The sequence below is a fragment of the Armigeres subalbatus genome, chromosome 1, assembly GCF_024139115.2.
Source record: "Armigeres subalbatus isolate Guangzhou_Male chromosome 1, GZ_Asu_2, whole genome shotgun sequence".
In the NCBI taxonomy this organism is placed as follows: Eukaryota; Metazoa; Arthropoda; class Insecta; order Diptera; family Culicidae; genus Armigeres; species Armigeres subalbatus.
Genome location: NC_085139.1, coordinates 156892753 through 156910902, shown reverse-complemented (window position 1 = coordinate 156910902; position 18150 = coordinate 156892753). Strand labels below are relative to the sequence as shown.

The window sequence follows — 18150 nt, the reverse complement described above, 5'->3', positions numbered from 1 at the left end:
TAAATAAATAAATAATAAAAAGTTTGGCTTTGGCATTTTCCTCTTTGGCAGGTTGGGCAGGCATTTTCCTCTTTTCGTCATAGTCTTGAAAACCAATAAAAGAGACACTCTTTTGCCAAACTCATCCGTACCAAATCGTAAGCGTAGGAGAAACATTCTGCTATAGTGGATTTCTAGCAAATGGACGTTACTTTCGTTGGTTTTAGCCCCTAAGACGATGGACGGAAATATCTGCCTTGTCCCTAATACTCAGGGTGACCATATGGTATCCTAAAAGGGGATAAATATTTGAGAGAACACTTTTACGGACAACATTCAATGAGTGAATTGCAGCTATACCGGTGTGAAAGATAGAGTAGAATAGAAATTCAAATACTTCTCAAGGTATGCTGCGAAAATGCACATATCGAATTGCATTCTTAACCAATTGCACGGTAACTTCTCTAGGATGTGTGATGCCCTCCTCAGCGCGCGGTAAGACGCGTGGCCACAAAGCAAGACCTGGGGGTGGCTGGGTTCAATTCCCGGTGCCGGTCTACACAATTTTCAGATTGAAAATTGCCTCGACTTCCCTGGCATAAAAGTATCATCGTGTTCGCCTCATGATATACGAATGCAAAAAAGGTAACTTGGCTTAGAAACCTCGCAGTTAATAACTGTGGAAGTGCTTAATGAACACTAAGCTGCGAGGCGGCTCTGTCCCAGTGTGGGGATGTAATGCCAATAAGAAGAAGAAGAAGATGTGATACAAATAGCTGCCGCCTTGTCAGCCTTTTTGCCTTTCTCATATACAAAGTATACGTAGAGGCTATATGTTCGCTCCAAAAACGAACTTTTTATAGGAGTCCCGGAGACCCATAGTGTTATATGGTCGGTGTTCAGCCAAACCGCACCGAGCGGCTTTTCGACTGACTTGTGATATTATGTTCGTAAAAGGACAACGGAAATAGTTTCATATCAATTTAAACGTACATTTGCAGTAGGATATCCTCAGTTTTGGGGTTAAGGGATATCCGATACGAAAGTTTGAGCAGAAAAATCGGTGATTTTTCGTTGGCGCTTGTTGCGTTTTGGCTGAACCCCGACCATATACCGATCGACTCAGCTCGACGAATTGAGGTGATGTCTGTGTGTGTGTGTATGTGTGTGCGCAAAATAATCTCACTCATTTTTCAGGAACTTATCCTTAACCGCAACAAGTTGCATTTGACGCGTAATCTTGTCCCATTGTTTCGTATTGAAAATTGGCCGGATCGGACTATGGGCTCAGAAGTTATGGCCAAAATACTGTTTTTTTCATACCAAAAGTGCGTAGAAATTACTCACTCGAATAAAAAGGAGAAAGGCACCATCACCGCTAGGTGGATTAATCTGGGTTTTTTGGTATTCTTCTAATCCTTTGATGACATCATGTCTTTTCCACAATAGATTAGGAATGCCTATCTTAAACTAATCTTAACATTATCGATATTCTTTTCAAAAAACAGTTAAGTGCTTCGTGGTCATACAATTAACAATGTCATTCCTATTCAATGCCAATGTTTTTTTATTCAAGTGATTTTTCATAAAGATTTTAGAGTTCATCACTAGAGGTGTGCGCCGGTCCGTTATTCAGCGGCGGCGGCGTTGGTCCGAGCTTTGGTCAGCGGCGGCGGCGCTTTCGTCACGCCGAAAGCCATTTTAGCCGGCGACGTGAATCGGTGTGGCGATTTTTTTAATACGTTTCTTTGAGATTTTTTCTTGCTTTTTTCGGGATATTTTCAAGACTTTAATCTTTCGAATTTCGCCTGAAAATTTTGATGAACTTCTTCCAACAAATTCTTTAACTTTTTTCAAAATATTCATTTGGAAATAATTTTCGGATTGTTCACTGAAACTGCTTTGCAGTTTCGAGAATTACCAACAGAAGCTCTTTGGTAATCCAAAAGAAAATTGTTTTGAATTTCAGCAGGAGATTCTTTGGAATTTGGATTGAAGATCGCTGCAAACTCATAGGATTGAAGCTTTTGAGTGTTCGTCGAAAAATTGCAAAATCGCTGTTCGTTTCTGATCTATTACAGTCCAAAATTGATTGCCCTTACTTGTTGGCCTCTCTTAAATTCACTGAACCTAGTCGTCTCCGCTCACATCCGTTTTTACATATTCAAACTGCCAGGGCTAATTATGGTCACTTTGAGCCTATTTCAAATATGTGTAGAGTATTCAACATCTGTTCTCACACATTCGACTTCCATTTTTCCCGGTCTACTCTTCGCAAGAGATTCTCTATTATCCTTTCGGCACAAGAAGTCAGTTAATTTGTTAGGGTTTGTTAAGTAAATTTAAGCAAATATTGTATGAATCATTAGGATGAATTGTTAATCTGTTGATGCAAATGAAGAGGAGGTTTTTACGCCCGTTTGAGGAAGAACAGTACGTTCCACTCAATCGGGCTTTTCCTGCTCCTAATAAAGAAAGAATAAAGAATAAAGAAAGAAATTGTTCCAAATTACTATAGGAAAATGTTCGGAATATTCACAGAAGTTCCTGTTGAGTTTTTGTTGAATATTTTTCGAAATTTACTCAGAAAATTCTTCATAATTGTAGAAGAGTGCGGCAAGTAGAATTAGTGTTTTAACGTTAGATTGCTCAGTCTAGGAAAAATAAGACGTATAGTTTGCCATGGCCATCGATAAAACAGAAAATTCATCAGAATATCCGCGAGGGACTCTTTGGAGTTTTCATAGGAAATTCTCTGAAATTTTCACGAAGAATTCTCCGAAATTTGAATTGAAAATTCTTTGGAATTTCCGCGCAAAGTTGTTCAATATGTAGATTTCAATAATAAAATTTTTGTATTTCAACGGAAAACTTCTCGGAATTTTTAAGGAATTTCGTTGGATTTCCAAGTAAAATTCATTGTACAGCAGACGTTTGATAACTGCAAGTCATTTAACTGCAATGCTTTTTGACTGTAATTCGATAGTTGCAACAGTTTTGCAGTTATCGGACCGCTAAACTTCAAAACGATGTCAAACAAAGTCGATGATAGCTGCATTGTGTTGCACAATCAGGTGCACTTCTATTGTATCTGACGTCGACTGACAACCGTTTGATATCTAGGAAGCGTTGCAGTTCTCGAACGGCATTCGCTAACTGAAACGTAAACATGTTGCAGTTATTTAACGACTAGTGTATTGTCCATAAGAAAATATTGGGAAAATCCATAGGCTGAAAGCAAAATACGTCCGAACTAGTAATTTGACCAAAAAAAACGTTTTCCCTAACAGGTCGTTTGGTCGAAATGATCATTTGGCCGAATAGATCATCAGTCCGAAATGCCGTTTTGCCGAAATGATCGTTTAACAGAAAGGGTAATTTAAACGAAAATGTTGTTTGCCCCAACGAGTCACATGGCCAAATGACAATTACTGGACGGATATGGTCAAAAATGTCCACCCATTTGGCTAAATGACATTTATGGCGAAATGGCCTTATTGTCAAAAGATCATTGAACGAAATTTCGCAACCTCTCTACTTTGTAAGCCGATTCAGGCCAAAAAATATCTAACCAAATCCAATTAAGCCGAATTAAACATATTTCCGAAACTTCTATTAGGTTGTAAATAGTGTGTCCGCAAATGTTGTTTGGCCGAAAACGACATAAAGGGACATTCGACCCGAATAGGTAGTTTGGCCGAAAAAATCGTTAAACCGAATAGTTCATTTTTGACCGAAAATGGCGTTTGGTAGGAACGGTCATTTGACAGAAAAAGCCATTTTGTTAAGAAAATTATTTTGAGCTTTTTAGTGGAATGTTTTCACTTGTCATAAGACGAATTTGTAAATCCCATTGAAATTCAAGTACGAGACTCTGAAGACGGCCTTACTGTTTAGGTTGAAATACGTATCTGTCAAGATACAATTAAGTGGTGGAATTTCAATGGGATTGTACAAACTCGTCTTATGACAAGAGAAAAAGCCAATTGGCCCGAAAATGTCCTTTCTGCAAAACAACCCTTTCGGCCAAACGGCATTTTCTGTCAAATGATCTATTCGGCTAAAGGAATTCTTACAAAATTTAATTCTTACCAATCTGCATTTTCGGTCAAATGACTTTTTCGGTTGAACGGCATTTTTAGTCGAATGCTCCTTTCAGCTGTATGTTGCTTTCGGCCAAACTACATTTTCGGTCAAACATCTTCCCACCTGATATCAGTTTAGATTACCGTTACCGGCTTGGCTAAATGGAAATTGGTTAGAAAACTTTTGACTTAACGGCCAGTATAGACTTGAAAAATAGAAAGGTTACGGAAATGTGTTCAATTGTCATTTGACAATTTCGCCAAACGAGTGGCCATTTTTTACTACATCTAGGAACTTTTTTCAAATGGACTTAATTGATTCTGACCTTGATTTTTGGAATAATGATTGTGCTCTTAATACAAATTAAGTAACGCAAAATGTGGCCATTTTCAACCCGCCTTCCCCCCTATGTCACACTTGAGACAACCCCCCCTCCCCTCTCAAAGCGTTACGTAATTTATGGATCTTACCTAACAGAAAGAATAGATTGCGACCTATCTGGTAGTAACGTCAGTTGAACGAAATTTGCTGCATAGAGAAAGTATGAATTGTTTTAATTTCAAAGTCGAATACAGTTACGCCTATTTGAAAAAAGTTCCTAGATATTATCCATTCAGTAGTTGACATTATGCCAAATGCCAAACAATATTTTCGGTCAAATGGCCACAAGGCATTTTTGTCTCATGAGCTATGTGGCCAAACGATCATTTCGGTCAGACGACTTGTTAGGAAAAACGGCTTTTTCAAACAAACTACCAGTTCGGCCATCTGGTGCTTTCGGCCAATCGAATTTCCCAAGAATTTCTTATGGACAATGTAGAGATTTTTTTGTAGAAATCCAAAGAAAATCCTTAAACAAGTTCGAGCAATTTTCCGTTGAGTTTCTCAAAGTTTTTTTTTTTGAAATTTGCGTTTTGACAATCTGCCGCGGAAGCTTTGAACAATTTTTGAAAATTTCAGGGAGTCTCTCGCGGATATTCCGAAGAATTTTCTGTTTAAACGTTGGCTATGCCAAACTAGAGGAAGTGCACCGGTTTTAGCCAGCTTAGTGCATAATTTGGCCAACCCTGGAAAATACTTATTTTTCCAAAATAATCGATCAGTTGAAAGCAGCGTTGAACCGTGAGGGATATATCTTTTGATGGAACTAATAAAACCCTCAAGAATTGCTTTATTTTTTGAGTTATTCGCAAAATTGGCCAAATTAGAAACATGGCCAAAACCGGTACAGTTCCCCTAGTCATTTTAATTAATCTAGATTGAGAAAATCAACGTCGAAGCATCTTCCAATCATAAGATGGTACAATTATGAAGGATATTCTATGTAAATTTTGAAGAGTACTGAACCGAAATTTTCCGTGGATATTCACAATATTTTTCCGTAGAAGCTTCTGATGACTTCAACAACAATATCCTGATGAGATTCTCATGTAAAATCCGAAGATTTTTTAGCTGTAATTCCAAAAGCTCCACTTGGTAATTCCAAGGAATTTTCGAAACTTAAAAAAAATTCTCGAAACTGTACGCAAGTTTTTTCTTAGTTTTTACGGAGAGTTTTTAGAAATTTCAATAAGAAATTGTATTAAACTTTCAAGATAATCATTGGTATTTTTACGAAAAATTCTCTGGTGTTTCAACGAGATGTTGAAGAGATCAATCAGGAAATTTTACGGACTTCTTCAAATTTGAATCGGCGTGGAAAATAATAAATTAGCGCCGTGACAAATTTTAAATGGTGGCGCGCCAGTGCAAAAATGTCGGCGGCGGTGGCGTGGCGCGGTGGCGCACACCTTATCACTAACTTCCTTTATCATCCAAATGTCCTCCTTTTTCGCCACGTTTTGGTTGAGTGGCCTCCTTTCAAAAATTTCATATGGTCACCCTACTATTACCATTCCTACCCTACTACTACCATACAAGAGTAGAATATGTACATGGGTAGTGTGCCATCAAATTTCTCTTATGATTATTTTTTCTTCTTTTTCAATGTTTCGGAATAGTAGAAATTCTTGGTAAACATGACGAGTTTGCATGTAAAAGACGTATTTGGATGACTTCACTTTTATTACGTTTAGCATTTAGCATTCAACTAAAGAATTTTATTGACTGCATGATGTATAACAGATGTGTTACATAAGATTATTTTAGTTAAAATCGTCAGTTTGGCGAAACGTTCTTCGTCTGTAAACAAGACGACGAAGAAAAATAAATTCAAAATCTTCAGTGTTTGTAAAACAGATCATTTTAGCGCCTTTCGGGACTCTTGTTCAAATAATTCTTCTCTCCAGCAATAGAATAAGGTAGGAAATTGTGCAAATAACCTGAATCGCAAAGTTTGTTTGAAGTGTTATTAAAGAAAACACCGGAATGTTATTTCAACGATAAGTTCGTTGATTCAGATTATCATTCGCGAGTATTTAGTGAATTTGAATTTGATCCGGCAATGTCCTAGTGTGGGATGCGATGCCAATATAAAGAAGTAAAATCATAATCTTGAGAGAAAATTTTACTTGGATTTTTTGCAGCGTATCCTTCCGACGCGCACTCGAGATTCTGTTGCCGAATTCCATTCAGCAATATGAGCAAAACCGAAATCAGAATCTTGAGAGAAAATTTTACTTAGCTGCTACTGATGCCATCCATGCGAATACATTTTTGCAGCGTCACTCTCTGACACGAACTTAATTTGCACTTTGAACAACATTCGTCTTGGCTTCTAGGAAGAACCGAATAATTTCCAATAATGAACATTTTGAATCACTAATTGAGCGGCACCTTAAGGTAGATGGAAGAGAAGCATCCTCTGTTGACTATTTCAAGAAAATTTGATCTGCGGCACAACGAAAAGTTACGGAAGAAGTTGTGCAGAATCTAATGAGAGAAGTCCGAGCATTCTTCAGAAATGAGAAGTAAATATTCAAACTCACGTGAATTCGTTCATATGTATGTTGTTTATCATTTATATATACAACCTTATGCATTTGTTCAAAAATAAACATGTTCCTTTGAAAAACAGGTGTCCACTTTCTTTAATGAACAGTCCTTAGTGTTGCCATCAATTTTTCTTTTGATTGTTTTCTTCTTTTTCAATGTTTCGGACTAGTAGAAATTCTTGGTAAACATGACGAGTTTGCATGTAAAATATGTATTTGAACGACTTCATTTTTATTACGTTAGCGAAGAATAATTCAAGAAAATTTGGTCTGCGGCACAACGAAAAGTTACGGAAGAAGTTGTGCATGCACTCAATATTTTGGATTTGCAAGCAAATTGTGGCTTGAGTGCTACAAAAATCCCAGTTGCTGCAGGAAATTTCACTCCCGCCGACGGCGTAGGTCGTGTGATCGTCGTCGTCAGCATCAGTAGCACTCTACTGAAATTTTCTCGAAACATTCCGCAATGGTTGTTTCACTACGATGGCGTCTGTGGCACTCGTGATGACAGCGGTGGAGTATTTTTCTGCAACAGTAGCGTCTGAAGGACATAGTTGAAAGAGTACCACGATGGCAGTCAATATGGCACCGGACCTTCCACGGGTCAACCTCACACCTCCCGCACTCCTCTCCCACCAACATTCGGATGCATCGAACCGCATCGAACAAAAGTCTAATATTGAAATTACTAACCTGTTTACAGCATATTTATTCACTTCCCGTGATAATGAACATATGAACATGTTTATCCAAATACAGTCAAACCTCTATGAGTCGATATTGAAGGGACCATCGACTCATGGAAATATCGAAATGAGGAATAGCTAATCTTTGGAAAACTGTTTGAAGGAACCATCACAGTAACCCAGTAAATATTTTTAAATATGGCATAACTTGCTTCCATGAGTCGATATCGAGTCATAGAACATCGACTCATGGAGGTTTGACTGTAGTCCTATGTATTTCGGCTCGAATATTATCATAAATCAGCAGTTTCGTGCCAATTTAATAGCCGTTCGCGATTTGGTGGGTTTATCACTGCACTTCACTTCTTCTCAAAGGGCATGGAAAAAATCAAGTTTTTACTCACTTCTCCGCACATGAGCAGCCCGAAATGTTGATGGAATGCAAATTAAACATCACTTTTTGAAATCAGTCACTTGTTTAAACCGAAAACTTAATATAAATTGCTATTTTTGCCTGAAAAAAAAACGATTAAAAACTGATCGCGGAGCGAATGTAAACACCGCGGTGTACCGGCACCGGCAGCAGCAAACTAATAAGTAGGGTGGTTCAAAAAATAATTTTGCTCCGCCATGCTCAGTCGATTATGATTTATAATTTGGGTGTCATCCAATGGTTTGGGCTGGTTTGAATAGAGGCTTACCGTGCACAAGTCGTTTCAGGTTTGTATGACAGTTGATATGGCGAGGTTGAATTTAACATTATTCTGATTCTGGCACTCCGTCATTGGGCGCTAGCGAGGGGGGAGACCATATGACTGGATGAAATATTCAAGAGCTTCAACTCCATAGACAATCCATATTGAATGGTCGTTCCAATAGTTAGGAGTCGATTTTAATCGAGGTTGCGAATCTTTCGCATGATAATTAGGCTTCTCAGAAGGCATCAGTGAAACGTGCAATTCAACAAAATACCCAGAATTTGTCTGTGATATCTATCGCACCAGGGGCAGACACTTCTAGTCTAGTCTAGTCTACACTATCGCACCAAAGGGGCAGATGCTTCATACAAAAAGTGTGGCATAAGGGTGAGTGGGGTATAAAATGCTATATTTGCGTTACGTAATCAATGGATCTTTCCTGTGGTGCGGTTTTCGTTCAGTGAAGTCTCTGGAATGTTGCTTTTAGCTATGTGGGTTCTCTTTTCGCCAGCGTTTGGAGGGGAGGCGCCGTAGCCAGTGTAATAAAAGGTTTAGTTTTCCATACTAGTTTTCATACAAACTTGAACCGGCTTGCGCTCAACCAGTTTTTGTTCAAACCGGTTTTTTGAGGACACTCGGAGCATGGGACGGAATCGAGTGAGCGTAGTGGAGCTGGGTCGCTTTTTGAACCACCCTACTAATATCCTTTGTTATTTTATAAATACGACACCAATACTACTACTACAGTATATGGCAGTTTTTATCGTACCAATTTGTTTTTGAATTTGTTTTGCTACTCAACCCACCTTCACCTGAAGTACCATTGATTGGTATTCATCAGTGCAAATAGCTCTCAAGCCACAATGTTCTTGCAAACCCAAACTATTTAGTTAAACTTTGTTCAAAGTGAAAATCATAATCACTTAGCGACGGCAGAACGTTGCCGTCGTTCGCATGGATGGCGTCAGTGGCAGCCAAGTAAAATTTTCTCTCAAGATTCTGATTTTGGTTTTGTCGCTCCAATAGCATAGCATAGTTACGATGTACTTCGTAGATTAGACACTAGTGATACTCATGTTTTTCTTTTGAAATCTCCATTCAGATTACTATCAGAAATCATGGTGGGTGGATTATGGTTTTGTCGCTTTCAAATCCCAAACACAATTCATCAAAAACGGAAAGATTTGACAAAAAAATATGTCGGTTGACTGTCAAGTCCTGCAGTTTCCGTCGCTGTACCGCTGCATAGCGTCCCCTTCCAAGTAATTTTTTTAGTTTTTTAACGGTGTTATAAACCATTATTTGCTCTTCAAGAGTACTATAAAACCAGTATAAAACCAAAATGTTACTGGTAGCTACCTTATTACCCTACTACGCCCCTCGCTTTAGTGATTGAAAATGCACATATATTGAAAATAAATCTATTTTGTTTTTTCAAAACCTTCGTTCTAAACTAACTAATCCTGTTCCGAGAGGAATTTTCCGCAAAGTAAAAAACACAATCGCATGGCGACAGTAGAAAGATCAATCGAAACGATGACATTGTTCAAAGTCTAGCTTGCGATCATGTCTTCTACACAACCCTTCTAGTTATTTGTAGCTTTTCCGCTTCTTTTTTTCGTATGGTGCTGAAGGCTTAGGAATCATTGAAAATAGAATCCGATTCTATCATCTTTCCAGAAAGTTCGATCGTATAAACGCAACTGCCAACTGCACCAAGAATGTGCCGGCTGAGTTTCCCACTAGTGCACTTGTTACACCAATTACCTCTAAAAGTATAAACCAGAATGGAACGCAAAAAGGCCTTCTTCTCTGGTCCCAGATATACCCACGACCACGAGTTGCCGAGTTGCGGACGCCACACCCCAACCGGAACTGGCGGTAAACCTTTCATTACCTGTTCCTCTACCTCGCTACCGGTGATGTCGACGGCTACCACCAATCCTGGGATGACGTGGTAGTAACATCAAAGATACTGCTGTCTTCGACGCAGCAAGCCGGCTGCTCTGGTCATAGGAAGGTGATTCTCGAGGTATCAACAACTTTCCAATACTCCTGGTGGAGGACTGAGATAGCCTACGTGCCGTAATGGCCATACGAACAAGCAGATTGTATAGCGAATGAGCTCGAGTTAGGCACAAAACCACTTGAAACCATTCTCGAATGAAAGGACACAATTCTTCAGATAGCCTAAAGTAGTGTACGGATATCAACCCAAGCACTTCATGCACTGAAAATCCGATCTCAATTCGTCCCACCAGAAAGCCCGGAACGAATGCCGTCAAATCATCCGTCGTCAACCGAGCTGTGGAAGAGGGTTTCAGAAGTATCCTGAACGTTTTTCTAAAGAGTGTTAGTCAGCGGTAAGCCAGCCTGCAAGCCCATTCAATAAAGATCATTGGGCACTCAAGGCGCAAAATCATTATAGGAAGAAATTAATTAGTATAGAAAAAACCTTTATAGAATTTCCTCCAATTTTAGTGCATATTTAAAACTACAGTAAACTCGTTTTTACGCTTATAATTGAATTAAACGCTTAAAAATGAACCCCTTATAAATTGATTAAATAATTGTCTAAATTATATAAAGTTTGATATCATTGTCTAAAAAGCAGTAACTTTCTACAAAGAAACCAAATTCATAAAATTTTAATAGTTGCATCACGTGTTCTAAAACGAAGAAAATTGTCATTCTTTCCGCCATGGAAGGTGTTTTCTGCTGATTCGCTCTGGTTAGCGTTTCTATTTACAACACTTATTAGCGTGATGAAGATAAGAATAATTAACACATTTGTATCCATACAGCAAGCAACAAAACAATAACTAGTAACCGTTATCGCCATGAATTTTCGTTGCATCTCGTATGCTCTTTTAACATTTAATTCAAAAATTATCATCAGTGCGCAGGCGTTTTGCTTCCACTGGTGGTGTTGCCTTGACCTCTCAGCCAAGTACAACAGATGAGCAACCGTTCTGTTTTGGTTTGCAATTCGATTCGGTTCAAATGGACGACAGTGTAAAAAAAGAATAAAAATAAAGTAAAAAATCCTTTTTCACGTCTGAAATAATATTGAGAGCAGCAAAGACATTCCAAACTTAAGTGTGAATTCTAATGAAGATCAGGTGTGAATCACAATGTAACACCATGTAAGTTCGAGTTATTGTGTGGTACACAACTTCAGTTCAGAAAGGGTTAAGCCCCTTTTGAGAAAAAAAAGCAAAATTGGAAATTTAGGATTATTAAATTTAGCTTTAATGTCTTGAAATATGAAATGAAAATGTTCAATATATTCCTAACCATTGAATATGGAAATATCCAAATATTTTTATTTTATTTTATTTATATCATATTCATTTGAAAAAGTGCCTGTTGCACATTATATATGAATAAATTGGAAGAGAGTCGATTCGATTTTTCTGTCGTTGAGATTTTATTATTCGATTTGCTGTTTGTTGTATTTTTTCAGTTGTATTGAATTCGGTTTTCGTGTTTGTTTTTTTTTTTTTCAAATTTGTATTTAAAACGATTTACGATTATGAGTTTTCCAGATTTTTAAGGTTTTCAGTCTTCCAGAAATATTAGAATAATATTCTTGAATCATAAAATCATAAGCAGATTAACGGTCTCTGGGGTTCGGGTTAATAATTGACACACACAATATAACTGTACCGCTCATAAAAAAAATCTACTCATCCGCTTGTTTATAATCGCAACAGAAAATGAGCACCAGATAGCCGCCTAAGGAAAACATACCTTCAGAAAAAAGCTACTTTGATATTTTTGAAAATTTGGCCGCCACGTGGTGGATTGAGGCGATGATAGCACGTGTTATTTGTACTGCGGATAAATTTTCCACATCTAACCTTGGAAAATGATCACGAAAGTTTGTCATTTTGTTGCAAGGCACAATAAAAGAGACAACAATTCATCTGTCATAAAACGAGTTTAAGAATATTCATATTCCACTACGTTGTAATATTTACAGATACATATTTCGACTGTAAGACCGTCTTCAGAGTCTCGTACTTGATGACGACTAAGTCGAAGCAGAAATTTTGAAATTTTAAATAATAAAACCGTTTAGATCAATCAATTTGAAATTTTTGATTTGCCCAAAATTAGAATCATGTACTAGAGGAAACTAAGGATACCTGACCCCTATTTCAAATTTCTAGTATATGTATAATCATTTTAAAAAAATATCTAAGCGGTAAGTATTCCAAAGGGACACGTCCACCCATCCCTACAACGTAGGTGCTACATAGGACATGAGCTGCAAAACAAGCGGATGAATAAGGTAGCATGTAAAATATGATCGGCTTCTGCGTTGTTCTCGATTATGACTATAGCCAATGCGATCGTCAATATTTTGCACTGCTTTCTTCATAAGAAAACTTTCTGTGCTATCATGAAACGAATATACTTTTGTGCATATTGGCACAGACAGATACTTGTTTGTTGTCTCTCGTTCGGTGAAAGCATCTTTCCTCTGAAAAATGACATCATCATCCTCGATAAGTGTTTACAGTTGGTCCCATCAAATTTTGCGTGATCGTGTTGAACAAGATCAGGCCCATCGTGAGATCGAAACTCTGTTTCCGCAACCTTAAACGGCATTAGTCACACCATCGCAGAGGAGTGCGAATTTTCGGTGATGTGAGTTCTTGGGAATTCCTTCCTACACAGGTATCAGCAATCATACTATAAAGAGTAACTCAAGTGACGAAGCACATACAACACTGAACAATCACCGTTAATTACACGTTGCTCTTCGAGCTACAGGAACAAAAAATCACGACTGCATTCAACTGTGCTTCTTATTCTGAAATTGATTCAATTTTCAAGTTACACTTCACGCTCGACGGTTAACACCTTCCAAATACAACGCAAACAAAATTAGCCCGGCCGGAAGACGTTCGACACGTAGAACACGATCTCCAAATAATCGTTTGTCCAGTACTGAGGTTCGTTTGATCTGCGAACGACCACGCGCGACGATCAACAGTAACTGCCGGATACCGACTGAAGTGAGCAACACGAACACTGCCTGACTGAGACTGAAGCACAGAAAAATTGTATAATCCCAACAACCAACCCACAGCCTCGCTCGTTGCACAGGGCATCATTACTAGTTAGGGTATATGCTGACTCAAATACCCACAATCCGAGTCATAGAGCAAGTCTCTTCTCGCGATTCGTTGGTTGCTTGCTATGTGATTCTATTAATCTTTACCGGGATAGTTACGACTGTCTAGCTGGATCCAGCAAGGTGTGGAAGTAGACTTAGTCTTGACGTGACTAAGACAATATAATACGTAATATATATTTGCGAATGACTTAATTTTTTTTGGTAAATATCAAGTCAAATAAAGGCAGTGATGAATAACGTTCTGGAAATTGCATTCACATGTGGCAATAAAAAAATTTAAACTTATTGTTTGCTTTGGAAGAAAGATTTCGTACAACTTCTTTCGGTGATTAAAGTATTTACATCTCTCAATAATAGGGAAAAGGACTATTTCGATTGAAGGCTATTGCTATTGCTGCAGGCATGTGGACAAAAAGTTATTTTTTCCCAAGAGAGTTGTGGCGAAAATGTAGATCTTGACTCAAACAATAGCTTAACTTTTCAAAAGGACCTAAGTAACATTTTTTTCATGAATTAATTTGAGTATTTCAATCAAAAGCTTTCATATTGGTCTGTTGATTGCGCTATTCAATTTAATTCATGAAAAAATGTTATTTAGGGCCTTTTGAAAAGTTAAGCGAGAATTGTTTTTTTTTGTTTTCAGCGTTGATTTCTTTGTTCAGTTTATTAATAAATTCCATTGATGCATGTTGGGCTCAGAATGAATATATAAAACAAAATATTAACGAAATCTGGAACTGAATCTTGAACACCAACACTTCTTGCAAGATCATGCAGAAAACTATGCATTTATCCAATAAAAAATTTGCACTGGTTCTCTCGGTTTTTGTCAACGCATTCACAAGCTTCTTATATGGTTGAAAAGACTTGAAAACCAATCTCACTTTTTTTTGTATAAAATCTTGCCTTATACAGTTTCGCTAGGTTTTAATATAAAACCCTGATTCGTCCACCTAGCGGTGTTTGTGCCTTTCTCGAGCATTATATATACTAAAAAGACTTGAGTGAGACTTTCTTAGCGTGTTTTTGTATAATTATATTATATTATATTATATATTATTGTCATCCGCTGCTGCGTGCTGATGTAGAATTAAAATCACTTCAGCAAGAAACGTTCGAGTTTGTTTATTAATACGAAATTGGTAATTGTATCAATGGATTTCATTATAACAGCAGGTTTATCGGTCATGTGCATAATTAGTGCCAAATGTTGTTTTCTCTATGCCACAATAATTTTGGAATTATGAAGGTTTGATAACATTTAATGCTCATGCTCTTTCTTGGCTCACTTTAGGCTATTTCAAACATTACGACCTTTATTTTTTGTATTCCATCATCTAGAAATGGTTGACTTACAGAAAAAATAACTAACTTGAATGTACTGATTCTTTAAATTGTTTCTCTAGAAACATCACCGGATATTGTCTTGAAAATTAAATTGTTTCTCTAGAAACATCACCGGATATTGTCTTGAAAATTCCAGGATTTTTTTTTAATTTTCTTCAAGATTTATTTTAGAAACTCTTCTTGAAATTTCTTGAAAATATCGTCAAGGTGTTATTTTAGAAATTGTCCACACATTTTTCGTAAATACATTAATGAATTCTTTAGGAAATTCATTCAGAAAGTCTTTCGGGCATTCTAGCAGGAATGCTTTCAAAACATCCTTAAGGAATTAATTTTTTTTTAGAAATTACTTCGGGTAATGATCCAGAAATTTCGTTGAAAATTAATTTAGGTAAACCTTACATAATTCCTGAAGAATTTAGAAATTTCTTCAAATAAACTTCTAAAATTACTTGTCATAAGACGAGTTTGCACAATCCCATTTAATTCCACCACTTAATTGTACCTTGACAGATACGTATTTAGACCTCAGCAGACTCGTCGAGTCAAGTGTCTTATGACAAGTGAAGACATTCCACCAAAAATCTCATAATAATTTTCTTAGCAAAATTCTAAAATTTTCTTTTTAGAAAATCTTTTTAGAAATTCTCTCGGATTTTTTTTAAGGAATTCCATTTGATTTTTTTAGACATTTATTCAGAAATTCTTTCGGAAATTATTTCTGGAATTCTGCCGGATATCCCTCCAGGTATACCGCCGGAAACTCTTACAGCAATTCTTTCGCAAATTTCTTTTCCGACGGAAATTTCATTCTCTTGGAAAGTCCGAAAGAATTTCTTAAGGGCATTCTAAAAGAATACACCCGATTCTGTTTTTACACGGATTTTTTTTACACGGCCGTGTAAAAAAAATACCATACAATTTTTTTGCAAAGTGGCTCCATGTTGCATGATTCGTCGAGAAATCAAAAAACTTTTTTTACACGGATTTTCAAATTTTGAACTGAAAACTTTTTTACACGGAACGCATCCCCCGTGTAAAAAAAGAATCGGGTGTATCTAAATGAGATAATTCGAATGAATTTTGAAGGGATTTCCAGAGGATTTTATGAAGCAATTTTTGAAGAAATTTTCTAAATTATTTCTAACTAATTTTAGAGGAATTCCTGGAGGTATTCAAAAACGATGTTCTGGAGAATTTCTGAAAACATTTCTGGAGAAATTTCTGAAGATATTTTCAAAAAAATGCCTGAAGCTGCATGAAGCTGAAGCTGCAAAAAGCTGCATGTATTCGCAAGTAAACCCCACCAAAGCGACCGTGTGCCGCTCAAAGCGCACAAGCCCAAGTCCTGGTGTTAGGTGGGACGCTAAACAGCCCTGACACGACGGCCCTCCGACGAGACAGGAGGTTTGCGCAGGCCCAATAAGCCGCCTGGAAAACCAATCATTACGAACAATATAAGAGATAATGCGACTCGATATAATCGGCAAAGACCTAGGCGACGAATAATGGATCACGATTGGAAGCTTGGAACATGGAACTGCAAGTCGCTAGGTTTCGCAGGTTGTGATACGATGATCTACGATGAATTACATCCCCGCAACTTCGACGTCTTGGCGCTGCAGGATGTGCAAGCTGAGGATAAAAGGCCGTTTCTTCAACTATAGCATCTTCAACGTGCACTGCTCACACGAAGGGAGCCCGACGACGAGAAAGAAACGTTCAACGCACAGCTGGAGCAAACATACGATGGATGCCCACTGCGGGACGTCAAAATCGTCATCGGCGACATGAACGCACAGGTAGGAAGGGAGGAAATGTATAGACCGGTCATCGGACCGGATAGTCTGCACACCGTATCGGCCAACGGTGCATAAACTTCGCAGCCTCCCGCGGAATGGTAGTTCGAAGCACCTTCTTTCTCCGCAAAAATATCCACAAGGCCACATGGAGATCACCTAATTAACACTCCTCCGACCGTGCCTCCCAAACAGTCGAAACGCTATTTTCAAATCGCTATATCTCAGCCGTTGGTAAACCGATTTGAACAATTTTGGGACTCACAAATTTTCCCGTCCATCAAGATTTGTCTGAGATGTTGAGACCTCCGATCGGACCAAAAATAACCTCTGTGGACCTCGAAACGTCGGAGCAAGTCGTGATTTTCATACAAATTTCGTGGTTGGTGCTCACCAGCTTGATGTTCATGCTAATATTAGTAAGATACTTCGAAATCCGTGAGATTTAGAAAGTTGTCGTCTTCTACAATTTTGTCCAGGAGGTTAAAACCATACTGTCGCAGATCACATTATTTTGGAACTCGTCCGCTTGGCGGCGCTAGTGTATATGGGAATACACGTTGGGTCAAATATTTCGGAATCCGAAAGATTTAGAAAGTTGCCGTTTTCTACAATTTTGTTCAGGAGGCCAAAACCATACTGTCGCAGATCATATTATTTAGGAACTCGTCCGCTTGGCGGCGCTAGTGTATATGGGAATACTCCGTCTGTCAAATATTTCGGAATCCGTAGGATTTAGAAAGCTGCCGTCTTCTACAATTTTGTCCAGGAGGTTAAAACCATACTGTCGCAGATCATATTATTTTGGAACTCGTCCGCTTGGCGGCGCTAGTGTATATGGGAATACACGTTGGGTCAAATATTTCGGAATCCGAAAGATTTAGAAAGTTGCCGTTTTCTACAATTTTGTTCAGGAGGCCAAAACCATACTGTCGCAGATCATATTATTTAGGAACTCGTCCGCTTGGCGGCGCTAGTGTATATGGGAATACTCCGTCAGTCAAATATTTCGGAATCCGTAGGATTTAGAAAGCTGCCGTCTTCTACAATTTTGTCCAGGAGGTTAAAACCATACTGTCGCAGATCACATTATTTTGGAACTCGTCCGCTTGGCGGCGCTAGTGTATATGACAATACTCGTTGGGTCAAATATTTCGGAGTCCGTAGGATTTAGAAAGCTACCGTCTTCAACAAATATGTTCAGAAGGCCAAGACCGTACTGTCGCAGATCATATTATTTTGGAACTCGTCCGCTTGGCGGCGCTAGTGTATATGGGAATACGTTGGGTCAAATATTTCGGAATCCGAAAGATTTAGAAAGTTGCCGTTTTCTACAATTTTGTTCAGGAGGCCAAAACCATACTGCCGCAGATCATATTATTTAGGAACTCGTCCGCTTGGCGGCGCTAGTATATATGGGAATACTCCGTCAGTCAAATATTTCGGAATCCGTAGGATTTAGAAAGCTGCCGT

At 38.1% G+C, this 18150-nt stretch overlaps 1 protein-coding gene across 5 annotated transcripts in view; it reads right to left on the bottom strand.

The window, feature by feature from the left end:
* Positions 1 to 18150, bottom strand: part of LOC134205375 (protein unc-13 homolog 4B) — a 162236-nt gene that overhangs the window by 81259 nt on the left and 62827 nt on the right. Inside the window, exon 1 of one of the 5 annotated variants that reach the window (XM_062680588.1) lies at positions 13118 to 13418. The exons of 2 other annotated variants lie outside the window; for them this stretch is intronic. The gene's annotated coding sequence lies outside the window, so the exon portion shown is untranslated. Of the gene's footprint in view, positions 1 to 13117; positions 13419 to 18150 lie in introns of those variants that run through there. 2 more of the 5 variants (XM_062680587.1, XM_062680590.1) reach the window with 2 other exon arrangements.